This window comes from Phaenicophaeus curvirostris, chromosome 9 (genome assembly GCF_032191515.1).
Source record: "Phaenicophaeus curvirostris isolate KB17595 chromosome 9, BPBGC_Pcur_1.0, whole genome shotgun sequence".
Classification (NCBI taxonomy): Eukaryota; Metazoa; Chordata; class Aves; order Cuculiformes; family Cuculidae; genus Phaenicophaeus; species Phaenicophaeus curvirostris.
The window spans coordinates 31,118,313-31,136,449 of record NC_091400.1 but is presented as its reverse complement, the minus strand read 5'-3'; the positions used below and the strand labels follow the sequence as shown (position 1 = coordinate 31,136,449).

Here is an 18,137-nt window from a genome sequence, read left to right as displayed (position 1 = left end):
CATTTATGCATCAAAAGCCGTGTGACATGAGAGTAAACAGAACAGAAATGCTCAGTGATAGACAGACAAGTAGAGAGAATTAATACTGTTTTGTACCTTTTAGATAATGATCTTTTTCTTAATACTGGTTTAATGTAGCCTAGAGGTCATACACTTCCATTTCCACTCAAATTTTTCTATTGTGGAACATAAAAATGATGTATAGACTTTGTACAGTGTCAGGTCTAACATGCAGGGCTAATGGCACATTGATAAATTACTAATGCTTTTTCTATTGTCATCTTGACAGTTCCCCAAGAGTTGTTTTCAATGTCAAGCTTTCACAGGGCTTGGCGAAATATCCTTATCCTCTATTAAAGAAGATGCATTACGTCTCTTTCTCCTCATTCATTACGCAGACATTGTTCACAGATAGTGAGGATACTGTTTGGTTTGTGTGCCATTATTAATTAGGGATTACCTGAAAGGCCAAGGTAACATATTTTAAAAGCTGAGAAAACCAGTTCACTGAGCACACCCGAAGTGTATATACATTTTCTAAGTATAGCCCAAATGAATGCGGACATTCTACAGAAAATAGAGAGCCTAATGTGTAAGAGAAGGCAAAATATCTTACCTCTATTCAGGAACTCTATGAAGTCTTGTAAGGACTGGAGTAGTTCAGCTGCAGCTGATTAAGAAACATAATTTTTTACTTTGTCCAGTAAAGAACAGAGTGCATACAGCAGACATTGATGCTCTCATTAAAGCTGTAGTGCTAATTAAACTAATTACACACATGAGGCTGGCCAATTAGTGGAGCCTCACAGTAAAAAGAGTCTCACATGATTCAAAAGGGCAATGATTTTTTTAAGCATAAAATTGTTGATAAAAGATATGCAAATGAAATGTAAGATTCCATTAGCAAAAAAAATTAGGCCTTACTTTGCTTAATACAAGACTTGTTTTAATGTCAGACTGATCACTTTTCTGTTGTATGAAAAGTAATGCAAATGTTGCACTAGAAACATTAGCATTCATAAACTGATCTGTTATAATTCTTTTACATTTCGGAAACTGACAGTTAACATCTTGTTTGACAAGACCAAGCCCTCATTCAGCGAGTAGAATATTTACATTGTGTGTAGTACTGGACAGTAGAAGTACAACAGAAGACATGGCAACACCAAAAAGATAGATTTGCTTGAAAGTAGTATATTAGCTACCCATGCAAACAACTTGGAAAATTTAGAAATACATATAATTTATTTGCTACTAGTGCTACACATTATTTAGTTCATCTCTGTCTCCAGTTAGGGAATGTACCTGGGTTACCTCACTACCTGTTAACTTATTTTTGCTTATCTGTGCTAACTAACATGTAAGAAAAGCCATTTTTTGTGAAGCTACAATAAAAATCTACTTTTGGGTAGATGCCTTTACCAGTATCCTATTCACTTACCATGCTGTTGATGGATAACAGACACATTATGCCCAGAAATTATTCTCCTACACAGTTGCTCCGTCAGTTCTGAAACACAATTCACCTGTTTTCATTCAGTTCTATTAGTTTGAGCATATGCTCATTTCAATTCAAATAATGTCAATGCTATATATTTCTTAATGACTGTAATGTATTGCTTTTATGTATAATACAGACACACATTTGTTATTGCAATGAAGAGTGCAGTATTTCATATTCATAAATGTATATTGCTTAAGCTTGTTTTGCACAGAGGAAATTTCCATTTTCTTACTGCTAACAAGCTGTTTTCTGTTTATAAGAACATCTGTAAAAGAAGCTGGAGTTAAAAATAAGCATGTAGAGTTTCAAAAAACTTGAGAAATATATTTTCTATAAATTCCCACTTATTCCTACTTACTATGTAAGCATCAATATGTCATGTCTCCTGAGGGTAGGTACTGGGCGAAGTCACAGTTAAGAGACAGCTCCAGAACAACTCAGACATCAAATTGGCTGATTGGTGCCTCTGGAGAAAGAGGGAATCCTCTGCAAGAGGAGGATGAGGAAAGTGTGCAGCAAAACAGAATGTTCAAAACAACTTCTTCATTGGTGCAAGTGTGCTGCAACCACAGCACCTGGAGATATGTTATCAGTATCGTCTCCTTCAAGGGAGAGCTCTAGAAGCAAACTTTGCATGAATATTCCCAATTTTAGCATGGAAGTCCCTAGTAAAGCCAGAGAAATGCAGGCCTTGAAAGTTAGCTTTGGCATTTGGCATCGTAAGGCGCAGTAGCAGTACATTAATGTCATGCTGCATTTTATGACCTAGAAAAACTGTTGTGTTAAGCACTAACCAGGTCCTCAGAGACTGGACAATTATTTTTCGAGCAATATAAGCCCTGACAGCTTTAGCAACAGTGCTATATTCCTGCATTGTAATAAAAGGCCCATCAAGCTTGTTGGATATGTATATATATTAGGTGAATGTACATGTAATGCTTCACACACTCTGCGGCACTGCAGCTGTTCAATTAGGCACTGACAGGGTGATAACGAGGTGATATGTGCCTCTCCCATTCGCTTTGCACCTTACTGTTGAGTCGGAGATACGGATGCTGCAATACCTCTTGCACTCCAGATGTTCTCAGATCTGCTCTCTTTACGTTAAAAAACAAGCCCTTGCCTTAAGAGCATGGAATTGAGTTCAGCCCACTTACATGAAATTAGTCTGGTCCTGACCTGTACGTTTCCACACAAAATTTCACCCTGGGCAAACATAACAGACAAACTATTAGCAGCTGGAAGAAAAAAAGGGAGGAGAAATGATGGAAAACCAATATCGCCCTTAAATAAGCATAACAGCACCACTGGGCCTCCCTATAATGATCCCTGTTCTTGCAGGTTGTATTTTTTCGTCCTTTTCCCTCTGAAACATTAGGCTAAGCATAGCATAGATGGCACTCAACAGTTTCCGGAAAGACAAATAAACAAAAATTCCCTTGTAACCCATTTTTCTTTTTCCTATCAGTGAAAGTAAAGACAAGGCAGTCTGCTGGAAATGGAATTTCATCCTGGGTATATATGACTGCAAGTGTTTAAAGATATTTTGTAGTTGTAACTGTAGAAGAAATTGCACTGCTATCTTTCCATTTCTCTTTGACATGCATCCAAAAGAACATCAGTATTTCTGTTAAGACGTTGCTAGACTTGACTGCTCTGATGCTGCTATTACTCTTCCCTTTACTTTAATTATTTTCTTCTGTATATAGCAATTTGTTTTCCCCAACTGATAAATACCATCAATTTGAGGAACGTTACCATAATATAACTCCATGAATATATTTAGCATATAGAAAGTATATTCTCCCTTTGTCATTATAATAGAAATACAGCTTGATTTATAATATTATTCTCTCCTACAATCAATTCATTTTTTCTATGAAAAATCTGCAGGTGTGGAAAAGAGAGAGTATTTGCCAGTGTGTTTCTCTATCTTTTCTCATGTAAAGTTGACTTTGTGGGTCTTTCAAAAGGGTGAAGTAAGCTGGCTCTGAGGCACCCCACATCCCAAGAGCCCTTACAGCCCAATGTCAGAATTCAGAGCAAGAGTTCAACCTTGGCTTTTCACCCTTACTTTTAGGAGGGGTGGGATATGTGTCCCACATGCTGACAAACACATGGGTATCCAAGCATTTTCCTGGGACTTCACCAGACTTGTCCCAGTGAGAGAGTATCAGTGAGTAAGGAGATGACTCTCTCCAGCTGCTCCCAACCATTCATCCACTAGGATGCTTACACCCACCTTGCCTAGTCATCTACTGCAAAACAGAACAGATGATTAACTCAAACTGCTGCTGAACAGGGTTGATGTTAATCTGTTTTACTTTGCAGAGAAACAGCTACAAGAGGTGGTGAGCACCTCAGCCACTGTGTCTCAGCTAAGGGCTGGAAATGAATTGCTGAGAGGCAGTAACTTACATTTCTGCATCTGTTCCACCAGTGGGCTCCCAACTGCGCCTTATTTGCAATTACTAATGTTCACATTTCGACTGCTCTATGAGCAAGACCAAGTGATGGCATTATTCATCTGCATGCTGCACGTTCCTGCTCATTTCCCAGTCTAGTACTTGGAGTGCAAGATAACTATTAGAAAAGCTTTTTACTGTCACTCTGGACACAGGTAAATTTTGTTCCTTGACAACAGTGCACAAGTGCATGCTGAGTTTGACATAACAAAGTGAAAGCTGGATCAGGAACTCACGGAAAAACACACCTGTAATTTCTGTCGCATTTGTCTCTGCTGCTCACTGCGTTATTCACGCTGAGGAAATTTCTGCCCACCTCTAATGCTTCTTCTCACAAGATATTTTCCCTTTGCTAGATCTCACCAGATTTTATTACCACAGTCCCAATCTTTGTAATTCATTTTTCATTACACTTGACATCTTTTCTTAAATGGTTGCTCAGAAATAGCAAACATTCAACAAGGCAAAGTGCAAGGTCAAGCACCCGGGTCAAGGCAACCCTCAGTATTGATGTAGGCTCGGGGATGAAGAGCTTGAGAGCAGCCCTGCAGAGGAGGACCTGGGGGTCCTGGTGGATGAAAATAAGAGAGAAGTTTAGACTAGACATTAGGAAGAAATTATTTTCACTGAGGGTGGTGAAAGACTGGTACGGGTTGCCCAGAGAGGTGGTAGATGCCACAGCCCTGGAAACACTTAAGGTCAGGTTGGACTAGGTGACATGGTTGGACATGGTCATTTCCAACCCAAACAAGAAAACAAGTGAACAAACAAATAAAACCAAAAAAACCCAGAGTTTCCCTCCCCCTTCTTTCATATTCAAGGGAAACATTTGCTTAATGAGATTTCAATGGATCTCAGCTGCCAACTGGAAGTGGCACTGTGGGTTCGTACATTTTCAACAGCAGCTTTTGCTCTCAGAGTGTGGTTTTCCAACCCAGAGTTCACATGACATTCAAAGCTAAAGCCACTGGTGAATCTACAGTGATTTCTGCCTCTAATCTTCCAATATCATCTTGTACATTTAATATCCTTGGAGATGTTGACAGCTCAGTAGGGCAGGGCCCTAAGTGACCTCTTTGCACTGACCCTCTCTGAGCAGAAGGCTGGACTGGAGGTGCTTTGAAGATCTGTTTCCCTTTGATGAGATTTTTCCTTAACAAATGGTAAAATTTTTCTCTCAGACAATATTTTTTTTTTAAAGACACCATAGATGCTGTAATTTGCTGCACTTTCAACTCATCTTGAATACTCAGAATGGATATAAAGTGGTTTTCAATGTACGTTTTTGTTCTTATTTCCTTACCAGAGGTCTTTTTACATTGACTATGTCCTGGAGTAATGTGTATGCATCAAGCAGCAGCTACTGCATGATGCTGTCAAATTGCATGAAAGTACTATAACTTTAGCTAAAGAAGTGTAAATCTTTGCGCTTTTTTTAATATATCTTGAATCTATTTCCTTACAAAATAAATACATACCAGACACAATTTCTTCTTGTTGTAGGCTTTCTCAAGGAAGAGTTCACTCACTTATGCACTACTCCCTGCCTGCCCTGTTCCACCTCTTTACTCTCAATCCTTGCTTCAAGAAATCAGCCCCAAGTGATAGTGTATGACCCTGCACCTTGGCACCCAGGTGGGACTAGTGGCTGTAGCCTGCATGGTGTGACAATGATGTGCAAATGCACCAACCCAGGGTGATAGAGAACACTAATGGTGCTTTGGCTACAGCAGGTGATGTGATTTACAGCAGATGCGTTGGGTGGAAATACTTGCAAAATATTGGCTTGAAACTCTTATTCTTCCATCTATATAAAAATGAATCATGAATATAACGGTTACCTTCCATACTCCTTTCTAATTAGAAATTACAACCAAACTACCCGCCTACTTAGAACTTTCAATTTTTGTTCCAGTCTCTCCTGTTCCTGGATTTATGTACTACCAGTTATTAAAAAATCCTTCCCTTTCTGATATAAATATTCACTAGATGCAGTTTCTTTTGTCTGCACATTAAATATTACTGTGACGCTCACCGGGAAATTAAAGTGGAGCCTGAAGCTGACTGTCCTTGGATGATGTACTGCGAATGAACTGTGTCCTATGGGGATTATTCCAGTCCCTGAACATCATACTTCTTGTATCTAAGCATCAAAATATGTTTTCTTCCAACTTCCAAAAAGCAGTACACATATAAATTTTCTAATGGATTTTCTGTTTAGCTGTCAGTTTAGCTGATCCAGCCGACTGAAATATAGCAGCAACATCCACTTATTTCAAAAATACCCTAACATTCCCAAAGTTGCTTTGAATTTGGTTTGGTAGTCTGAGACTTTAAGAAACATAGGAAATTGCATAACAAGCATTTTCTTTCAAATTCTTTCCTATTTTCCATTAAAAGCATTATCAGTGCTGGGTGGCGGATTAAGAAAAGCCATTAAACCCATTTTTCCAAGTGGTTTTATCAAATTTAGTGAGAACAAAACCTTGTAGTTGGAGATGTCTATTCCCTCGTCCCCTCCCCCTCATTTCTGCTCTGGCTGACCCATCAATTGCCCAGAACTGTTGTTTTCTTCCTTTTAGCTGTATTCTTTAGGGAGCTGTCAAAATCAACAACAGGACAGGTCCATCGTGCATGTATAACACTGCATGAGTTCAGCAGTTATCTTCTTATTCTTTAAATAATAACAAATACAGTATTATAACCACTATGTACTTAGTTCACAGCTGCAGCTTCCTCCTACAGACCCCAGTGCTGTTCTCCATAGAGTTATGAGCTGATTCTTTCCTAGAACCAGGCTGCCTTTACAGTTTTAGCAATGTATAAGTATTCAGGCTCTGCTGCTGGCCAGTCTCGGCTGGAGCTAAGTCTTGCCAAGCTCCACAGTTAGGCCTAGTTGCAGAAAAACAATTTTCTGTCACTGCTTCTTGGTAAACAAGCTCGAAATGGGTTAGCATGTTCTTGAACATTCTGCTTTTACTTTCAGGCAGGATAGAGGTACAGGATTGAATGCCAGAGTGGTCTAGGAGGATAAAAGGGGATGTCTGTTCTCCATCCATCAGCAGCTAAACGGCATTAATCAGTGTCATGAAAGCTGTTCCTGGCTCACATCCTGGCCTGAGTCCAGCTTGTGCTGGGATTGCTATATTGGTTTTGGATAGATTAGCTCTCAGTCAGTCTTTAGCTGTCTTGCTGGGGAATTATTGTGCTATAATACAGTCTGTAATTACATGCTCACATAATATCTTTTCCATTCAATGCACAGGATGGAAATGTATGGAGAAGCATTAAGGTTGCAGGGACAAATATGAATTTGACCTTCAATTGCTTGCCTTTACAATATGAAAAACTTTCTTTTAACATAGCCTTACAAAAAAATTATATTAATTATATAGTGGCCTAATTTGCCATGTTATGTCAAGCAGGCAAAGTTTCTGCTCTGACTGGTGCATTGTCAAAAATCCATAAAACGTAGAAGAGCACAAGTAAAACTCAGTCATGGACACATGCAGGCAGAGAAGTTAAACAAGAGCAACGCTTCTGACTGTCACACATAGAGGGAACGTTTCATCAAGGAGTCAGTGCAGCAGTTTCATTTGTATGTGCCTCCTCTTCATACCCCTTTTCCTCATGCACCTAAAGCATCCAACTTCCTCCTGCTGCAATACTCATGACACTGCAAAATCATTCTCTGGGGATGAAGTAGGTCTGCACAGCATTTCGTGGTACTGGGCCAAGGTACATCCTTGCAGTCAATGAGATGTGAGAAGGTAATGAGTGCTGGCACAGAGAGGCACCAGAGATGGACAGAAGGAGTACCTATGGAATAAAGTGCAATTAATTGCTTAGGTACAAAGTATGCATCCCCTTGGGTGACTTTAAACCAAAACTGGTCCAGCTGGTCTTCATCATAGAATTGTAGAATCATAGAATAGTTTAGGTTGGAAGGGACCTTAAAGATCATCCAGTTCCAAACCCCCTGCCTTGGCAGGGGCACGTCCTCAGGTGTCTAAGGCACCATCTAACCTGGCCTTGAACACCTCCAGGGATGGAGCAGCCACAGCTTCCCTAGGAAACCTGTACCATGGCCTCACCGCTCTCATGGTGAAGAAATTCTTCCTTATGTCTAGTCTAAATCTGCCCTTCTCCAGTTTATACCCATTGCCCCTAGTCCTATCACTACAAGACTTCGTAAACAGTCCTTCCCTAGATTTCTTGTAGCCCCTTCATGTACTGGATTGTTGGTATAAGATCTGCTCAGAGCCTTCTCTTCTCAAGGCTGAAAAACCCCAACTCTCTCAGCCTGTCCTCATATGGAAGGTGCTCCAGCCCTCGGATCATCTTTGTAGCCTCCTCTGGACCTGTTCCAACAGCTCCATGTCCTTCTTATGTAGAGGATTCCAGAGCTGGACAAAACTCCAAGTGAGGTCTTATAGGAGAGGAACGGAGGGGCAGAATCCCCTCCCTCGCCCTGCTGGCCACACTGCTTTTGATGCAGCCCAGGACACATTTGGCCTTCTGGGCTGCGAGCGCACATAGCCGGCTCATGTCGAGCTTCTCATCAACCAGCTCCCCCAAGTCCTTCTCTGCAAGACCGTTCTCAATGGCATCAAAGAGGATCTTGACTCATCCTCCCTCTTGCAAGCTCGTTTTCCATACACTGGGCTTCACCCAGCAATGCTTTGAGTACAAAGTAGCCATTTTAGCACCTGTACTGTTAGATGTTCCAGATTCTAGATGTTAGATGGCACCTTAGCCCGTTTCTGGCCTCCCTGATCTCCCTTTTTTTTTGCCGGCAAAAGCACCAGGTTTGGTGATGGTCTAGGTGATAACAGCAGAACTGAAAAACTGGCTGTCTTCCTCACCACAGCCCAACTCATCTGACCTGTTCAGTAAACAGAGATGCAAATAAAAAAGGAAACGATGTTACTATAGTTCATTACACTGAAAGCCCATTTTAAATGCAATTATCTTTAGTTTTATCGTTTAAAGATTATTTTAGCCAGGCTCAGATTTTAATGTCCAAGTGGGAAAATAAACTGTGGCAACAAAAGCAATAGTGTAAATACTCAATAACACTTCACAATTATGGACATTAGCACATTGGACTTTCACATGTTACACGCATGTTCAATAATTCACTGCTGAGGCTACTGAAAAAGCTTTAAATGTGTCATAAATAAGAGTAGTCTGAAGTCTGTAAAATTTCTTTTGCTGAGGGAAGAAGCAATTAAATCAGCCACTGCAAACTGTTAATATGTTCCATAATTATTAGTAGACAGTTAGTGATGCCATTTTTTTACCACTATCTCAGCAGGTGTAATGCAATGACAACACACTCCACTGCTAAACCCATTAGTAGTAAAGGGAGGCCAAATAATTCTGCTTTTTAATTCAAGCAGAATTTTTTTTCACAGTTTTAGTAGCTATTGCCTGCAAACGTACTTCTCAAAGAACGCAAAGTCACTTTTAACTCAGCATGGAAGGAAAGATGGGCTCAGATGACTGCAGTGCTTGAGTCCTATCCACACCAATACCAATGTGCATCTGGACTCAACTGAAAGCTTCTGTATAACAGAGGACTACAGAAAAGAGGATCTCTGCAAAAAGAAGTCTCCTCTAGTACAGCCTCTTTAAAGGGCAGGAAGGGACTGAATTTATGAGTTTGCTTCATTCTTGTCTTCCCTACTCTTCTGAATTCAGATCTTCTGCATCTTGCAGTTCCTTGAAATAAATATGGCTTAAATTAATTTTTTTTTCTCCACATTAAAAATTTGTTTCTGTGGCACTAAAAGGATGATGGGCTTGTTTTAGAATACCAGCATCGAGTTTCATATCAAAGGACACTGTGACACTGTAGGTTTCAGTCAAAGTCTGAAAATTGTATCTCTTTGTATCTGGCATTGTTAGAGGGATTTTTTTTTATTCTTTCTTAGGCCTGTTCCCTCTTGTTTGTTCGATAGTTTATGGGGGGTTTTTTCCTAGTTTTTCACCTTAAGCAAAAGCTAAATGATTTAATTCTGTTTAGCCAGACATTACTTCCTATTCTGGATTACCATGACAGTAATTTTCATCTACAAGCTCTGCATCTGCTTTTTATTTACTTTCCATGATGAAGCCACATTACTCTGTTCAGACATAGTCATAGTTACAAAGAATACATTTAGTTATGCACAGCAAGCTTGGACAGAGTAAATATAAAAATGTGCGGATCCAGAGATGTCAATGGAATGGAAAGAATACATGGTAATATTCAATTGTCAAGCCAGAGCCTGTTTCCAAGGAAAATAGATGTAAACTAGTTTTTACATCTGTCTGGTGGGCATTTTGTGATAGAGGTATTCAAAACAGATTCACTTTCCACAGGAGAGGCTTCCCTCGGGACTATTCTATCCCTCGGCAAATAACTCCTCTATGTCTAAGTAAATGAGTGCCAAAAGAGCTTCAGTCCTCCAGGCCTTGAATGTGTGGAACATAAATGGATATGGAGAAGGAAGGGTGATGATATTCTTCTTCAATTTGTTTTTTGACTTGCCATATCCAGCCAGGAGGGATATCCACACATAGATGGATTTGTCAAACAAAGAAACATGTCTAAAAATCTACTTCAGAGCTCTGTGATTCCATAACCTTGAATCTTTAAGGTTTAAGGATTTAATATACAAGGGTCACAATAACATGACTGACATTTTCCCCCCTCTAATTATCCAGAATTTCAAAATGATACTAAAAATCTTAATTTTTATGTTTTCACAAGTTCTATTTTTGTCTTGTCCTCTCTGTGTCATCCCTCCTGCTTCCCCCACACCGTAAATATTGTCTTTACCTTAAAAAAAAAAGATATTATAAATACAGAACAGTGCACTTAAAGACTAAATATAGTATTCACTATCATCCACTACGCGCACTAGAATCTGCCTATGAATCCATGTATATACATACCAAATATCAAAGGGAAAGTCCCTGCAAAGAATATTTTAGCATCTTGTCTGTAGAGCAGAGGCAGCAGCAAGCTTTGACACTCACGAGCGGTGGTAGCAGCAAGGTGAAGGGACCCCACGCTTATTCTCAGGTGTGGTGCCAATCACCTTTCCAAGCAGACTATAAAGCACAAAGAGACTGTATGGTTAGTGACATCAAGGGAAAATTCATCCCTGGAAGCAGTAACATTACTATAGAAGAGAAAGGACTTTGGGGGCTTAAATATGACAGGAACAATAGTAAACATAGGAATTGTTTAATCCCATTAGTGGGATGGATAGATATATCAAGGTTATTCAATGAATATTATCTTTCTGAATTTATAAACAAGCAGAATGATACCCTTGTGCTCGAAAAGAAAACCGAAGTATTTTCTAGTTTGCTCATCACCAAAGAGTAGCATCCATTTGCTAGGACAAAAACAATCAAGGACAGCTTATGTTTGGTGATGGAAGAGGTGATATTTGAGTTCTCTGCTCTGCAGAGAGTTTCTAACAAACCACTAAGGCAAAGCCCATGACCTCTTCCTTTGCTCCTCAGACCTCAAGGTCTCTCACTTTTCTGCAGAAGGAAATGAGTTTCATTTGACACATGTTTCTTCCTGACAAGCACTCTCTGGTTGCTGCTCTCTGTTTCATTAACTCCTGTGGGGCCCAAACCTTGTCTCTGCACAGCCCGAAGATATTGGCACCATACCTGACCCCCGTCTGCCTCTCCTGAGTCCCAGAATAGTCAACCAGCATGGCCATGCTACCTCCTCCTACTGAAGGGCACATTATGGCTACATGCAACATCTAGGAATGCCTTCAGTGGGAATCCCAGCTGAAAACCAGTCCATGACCTGTTGCCTGTACTGTGAGGTGAGAAAAAATGGAGCACCTCCTTTGCCTATTACTGACGGAAAATAAGAAACACGCAATATGCCAAATGTAATGAAGAGACAACGTATGTTATTGGTGTGTAAGGTTTAGCAGCGTGGCAGGCATTTGCAGCATTGTGCCAAAGGTGAAATAATAATGATACTACTCCAAAGGTTGTGGTAGACAGATCAGATAATGAGAGACACAAGTGCTGTGGCAGGTAGCCACCCGTGCCTCTTATCTGGGCAGTCCTGGGAGATGGTTCTTTTTATCCAAAAGCAACTAATACTTCCAAGACAGATGTCCATCTTCAAAACTCAGAAAGGCATAGGATCAATTATTTTCCATCTTTAAATATCTGTGTTAGTGCATTCATACAACACATTCAATAAAACTGAGACTTTTTACTGCTTAAGATTTCCATCTCTTAGATGCCCAGATGACATTAAATTTCCTTTTGCTTGTCCTTTAAAATCCAAGATAAAATTATGAATTATATTATGGCTCTGGAAATCAATAAGCTTTTTGTTGTTTACTAATTTCTATCATCTCAGTACTAACCAACAAAGAGTTGCTTTCACATTTTCACCTACAATGCATAAAGGTGATCAAGCTCATAGTGTATGAAAGACTCCTCCTACATGTGTTTTTCACCAAGAGTCCCCTTAATAGATGTAATGACACGTGTTTGCATTTCTAACATATGTTGTTCTCTTTCCAGTGTAGCAGCCCCTGAAGGCTGATACCCTTCAACATGACAAATCTAACTGTGGCACAGGAAGCATGAAATCTTCAAAGAGCAGGGTGTCTTTGCTGTGAATGCTGTATGCATCTATGTACATTGCACTGTGGGGGTTTCTGGAGAAATCACTCACTTAGGAGGTAATTAATGTAAATCACTGCTTCACATATTCATATATACAGTTGTTCCACTTCAAGAAGTTGCCATATAAAGAAGGAAAACTGCATAAAGAGGTAGTCATGATCTGTTCAAAAAGGAATAAACCCAGCTTACGTCGAACTTGGGTGGGACCTGCAAGGCCTTGAATAAAAGTAGGGGGTTATGATATATGCCCAGGAAAGCTGCATCTTCTCTCTACAACATATATTTGTTTAGTAGTACTTTTGCTTTAAATAAGTGGTGCTCTACGTTTTTAAAGAAAATGTGAGGAGGACTTATAATTGCCATTGCCTGGGAGACAGGCAAGATATGACAAGCATCACATCTCCCACACTGGGAGAAACCTTCACTGCTGCACTCCTGGAGAGCCCAAAGACAGAGGGATGTGCTGCTGCTTTAAAATACAGAGCATTTTTGCTACTCTGGAAGAAGGGTGCTGCTACCTTAATCATGATTGTAATTTGGGACCCATCCCCTGCATACCTCCAAAGTCAGCATTCAAAAAAACCTGATTTCTATGTCTGCAGTAGAAGTTGAAGGTTTTGTGGTTACTAGAGGACCATACAGATATCTACAAGGCATGAGTCAAAAGCAACCCCTGCTAGAGGGTAAACTGCAGTCCTGAAGAAACAGGAGCCTCACCCCCACACCCTAGACTGTACCATCTCCAAGCAGAAAGCATTCTTGGGTCAATTATTAACACATCTGATTATAAATCTCAGAGCAGAATTTGTAAAAAAGGCTCTTGGCATGTTTTCTGCGGTGATTTTTATGTACATTTTTTTTTCAAATTCCACTTTCCTATATACTAAATTTGCTAGTGTAAGCTGATCTGCTTCTTGTCAGATGAAAGTTAAGATAATATAAATACTTAATGATTCCATTTGATACAAATTTTTAGATAAGACACAGTGAAATGGAAGAAATTTCTGAAATAATTCACTTGACATTTCTCTACAGTTCATTTCCTTAATTTTCATGTTACTGGCATCTCATTTTCTCTGCAAATTCTCCCATCCAGACTGCAAATTCTACAAAATGTGATAGCAGTCGAAGATGATCCTTTCAAAACCATAGAGGTGATACAGGAACCTAAGACTCAATTTCAAAGCTGAGTTACAAAGCATCATTGAAAGTCAATTCAGGTTCCTAAGCTGCCTGATATTTTGCCCAGGGAAGCTGTGGCTGCCCCATCCCTGGAGGTGTTCAAGGCCAGGTTGCATGGGGCCTTGGGCAGCCTGATCTATTGCGACGTGACCTATTGCTTGATAGGAAAAATTCATGTACATCCAGCAATCAAGTCCAAAAAGTACCTTCCATTATTAGATATTCAGAGATATCTACCAGATTTTGCAACACTTTCCTCCTCCAGATGAAGAAAGCATACAAATAGGCACAGTAAAAGCTTCTTGTAAAACCAAATTATAATTTTTTTCTCATCATCAAATTGTTATGAACTACAACAAATAAGACAATATCTGGATATCCATAGCACAAGGGCAATTTCTAAATGCTCCTGCAATATGGTAAACAAATTGATGCGACCCTTGACTTTCTACTTTATTTTAATTTTATACACAACACTTTCCTTTTCCATTTAATAGAAACTTAATTGCAAAAGGGGAAAAAAAGGATTAAAAAAAAAAACCAAACCCAATCCAAGCACCAGAACAAAACCAAAGTGTGATTTAATACAGTTTAGTCACTTAAACGTTTCCAGCTAGTGCATTTGAGGAGGAATTTCTTGAAATACAATAGAATTCTTTGAATAGGAATGAATCATGCATGTTAGCCTAGGCTCACCTGCTGTGCAACACCTTCTCACTTAGCCCACAGTCAATGCCAGCATTTTAATTGTATTATTTTTCTCAGATTTTTATAATTATTAGTAGCAATATTGCCCTATGAGAGTGGTTACTCGGTGATCCCTTTGCCCTTCAGTGTGTTGTCTCCCATTGCCAGAGAAGAGGGACTTCAAGGGACAGGAACTCAATTCAGCCACAACCGAGCACTTCCTCATGAGGGAATTTCTGGTTTGCCTCAGTAATTGATATTTCCCATACAATGCATGCGTCTTTTTGTTGCAAAGGTTCCTTGCAATCCTATTAAGACATATTTTAGCTTTTCAAAAATGCAAGGATGTGAAATATAAGCTTAAGTAGTTGGCTTGATGCAATTCAATCATTAGTACCTTAGAAGGTTCTGAGAAAGGAAAATGCAACTGTGGCATTTTTGTCAGAATATTTGAGGTGTTTGGTGAAATTGGTTTCTATATTGATCAAGACCAAGGTTAACTAATTCTAATAATAACAAAACTATAGTATTAAATTATCATGTGTTGGTGAAAGCCTGAAAAAATATAAATGAGTAATTCATGTAGTCAATATGGATAGATGGATAGATGGATAGATAGATAGATAGATAGCATAAGGTGGTTAGTAATGAAGAAAAGTTTGGGAAAGTAAACCACTTAACTATATGGTATCAAAGGCAGATGGGAGATTTGTTCTTTAAAAATATTCTTATGATTTTCTCAGCATCATCCTTTCACCACGTAGTATTAATTTGAATTTTGATGAAAAAAAACTGTGAATTTCTGTGATAGTATCAGTGTAGATGTGAAATTTAAGGGAAAGAATAAATATTGCATTGTGTCTAAACTCAATCTAATGTTTTCATTTTGAAAAAAACCTAGGTTTATTTAATTAAAAAAACCCAACAATTGAAAGTAGTTTTGATCAGTACTTTTTGGTCCAGCCTGCTGGTGGTATGACAGTACGGATTTACATTTCCTTCCTCTGCTTTCACTCTTGCAAATCATCTCATTCCATACCAAAATTCTGGAACCAGTGCTATTTGCCCAGTGAGTCTGAGATTTGAGCACTGGATGAGAAAAAAAGAACCAATGGAAATCTTGTATATCTTAACAAACATGAAGGCCTTTCAGCTTACAGATGCCAGGATCTCGAGACTAAAAAACATCCCTTTGTTTGCTATGGCATCTTTCCAATACATAACAAGATCTCTTGCCTACATCCATAATTAATTGTCCTTCTGGACTACTGCGGCAGATGGATGTATTAAATATCAACATAAAGCTCAATTCATATCACCAGAATTGTGATGCTTATTAGAGAAGATTAAAATTCAGGATAGTAATAACATATACTGTTCTTCATTTTCTGTTTGTGTCTAACTTGAGATTTGGGATCTGGTTTGCAGGTACTTATCTGGATATAGATTTAGCTGAAAGGCAGCGCAGGTAGCACTGACAAAGCTTTGTCGCACCTGTAAGAGGGTTTGGCAGAGGCTGCTGAAGCTGTTGCGGCTGCATATGTTTGCTTTGCACAATATTAGATGTATGCCAGAAAAACTGCTCTGCTCAGAGAGCTATTCCCTGAATTAACAACCAGGATTATTGCTGGAACTGCAAACAGCTCAAAAGCAGAATTACTGGGTAAGACCAAGATTCACAAGTTGCTGATGAAATCACTTACTGGGCATGAGAACAGACAAAGCTACAAAGCTGGTTCTGTCCCTGTGCTGGTCTGTTGCAGGGCATGATGCTTGTGACACCCACAGATTTCCTCCACACACCAGAACTCCCAAATCCCCCCTCAAATCCATGACAGGGCAGGATCACCTCTCTGACACAGTGTATAATTAGCCCTGTACGATGGCAGGAATGTTCAACATCCTCAAAGCTTCTGTCATGGGTAGCAATGCACATTATTATTTCACAATGGAAAGCTCTTACTCCAGAGATAGAAATCAAACCCTTGCAATCCTTCCCAGAGCGCTCTGCAACCAGCAGCCTGTGTTTGTGAGATACCCACGGCTACAGCAAATGTTCAAGTGGTGAACAGCAGAATGGCTGCTCTCTGTCACAGAAATGAATAAATAAATAAATCAGAAACAACACAGTAGCTCAAGAGGGTGATTTCCAAAAGCAGAGTGGCAAGCAGAAGAATGAGAGAAGCCCAAGTCAGGTTCTTCACAGATCAGCAAGGACATGTAGCACAGACCCTTTGTCCCCTTCTTTGGCACCTACCCATTCTAATCGCCCAATGGGCTCAGCCAGCCTCTCAGAACTTAGCACTTTTATAAATCCTTAGAGATTGGCTTGTGATTTCATTTTGGCCTCAACTAAACTGAATGTCACACACTTATCTTAAATTCTTTAATAAAACTTATCATGAACAGCAAACAACTGCAGCCTTTTGATCTGCTCCATACAGATTCCGGTAACTTCTTCAGAGCATAAGCCAAATTATGGGCTGAAAACACTCCTTAAAAATCCTTTCAGTTCTCAAGTGGAAAGGGTCCTAAATCAGGCAGTACCTATAAAACATCCTTAAATGTCAATTAATGTCTTTATGAGGGAATGAAGTAATAAAGTTACAGGCCGGTCTGTAACCCATCAGAAACTAATCAGAAAGTAAGGAAGAAAAATGCTTTTGGATAAGTTCAGGAAACAAATTGCTATTTCCTAGCAATTAATGATATTCTACCTTTGTTGTCCTTTTCTTTTACCTTATTCATCTCTTGCCAAGTCAACCAGGCTTTTGGTGGGCTATCCTTGCTGCCATCTGCAATGACCTCTCAGACTATAGAGCTGCTCCTGCCCTGGGGCTCTTGTAAGTCCCTGGGAGTCACATACACATTCCTACGTTTTGATAAACACTTAACAACTTCAGTTCAAACAACTCTCTTCAATAAGCAAAATGCACTATATTTTCCAGATGCGTCAAAAAACCCACGCCAACTGAAAAAAAAGACACACTCTAGCAATAATCAGAAAGGGCTTAATATTTCTAATAAGAAACTACTACGGTGCAACAGGGCTCAGCTGTGGCATAAAGAGTGGGCCATACCACCAGTAGTTCATACACAGTCCCCAAAATGTCTGGAGAAATCCTCATTAGCTCTAAGAAAATGCACAAAAAAAAAAAAAAGAGAAAAGAGATACATTTTGCAGATGACAGCCAAACCCGAAACAGCTAGTTAGTGCACACACATTAAAATATGAGAGTCTCTGGACATCAGGGTCTAAACATCTGCAATAAATAATTTCAGTGGCTTTACTTTTTATTATTCCCCTCTCCCTATGGCTAATTGCAAGATTCTCGTTTGCTTTAATTACAGCTACTGAACATTCAGTAGTCATATAATATTTATCAATCTAGCTGCAATGACCCTTAGATGTTTTTCCTGAGATACTGCTGATTTTGTATAGTACTGGAACCAAATAATGTGCCTTTTTATTATGAAGAATATGTAAGAAAATATTAGAAGACTCCTAAGCTAGTGACCGTATAATGAAGGCACATAGAAAATTCTTCAAAAGCTTCATGCTAAGCCAGCAAGCATGATGTGCTCCAGATAATGACATCTTCAGTCCTCCTCATTTCCTTGCCATGATCCTG

General features: G+C 39.4%; 1 long non-coding RNA gene across 1 annotated transcript in view; it reads right to left on the bottom strand.

Annotated features, from left to right (window-relative positions):
- Window positions 1–11,984: 11,984 nt before the first annotated feature.
- Window positions 11,985–18,137, bottom strand: part of LOC138724024 (uncharacterized) — a 31,477-nt gene continuing 25,324 nt past the window's right edge. Inside the window, exon 3 of the long non-coding RNA XR_011337965.1 lies at window positions 11,985–12,118. This is a non-coding gene — a long non-coding RNA (uncharacterized lncRNA). The remainder of the gene's footprint in view (window positions 12,119–18,137) is intronic.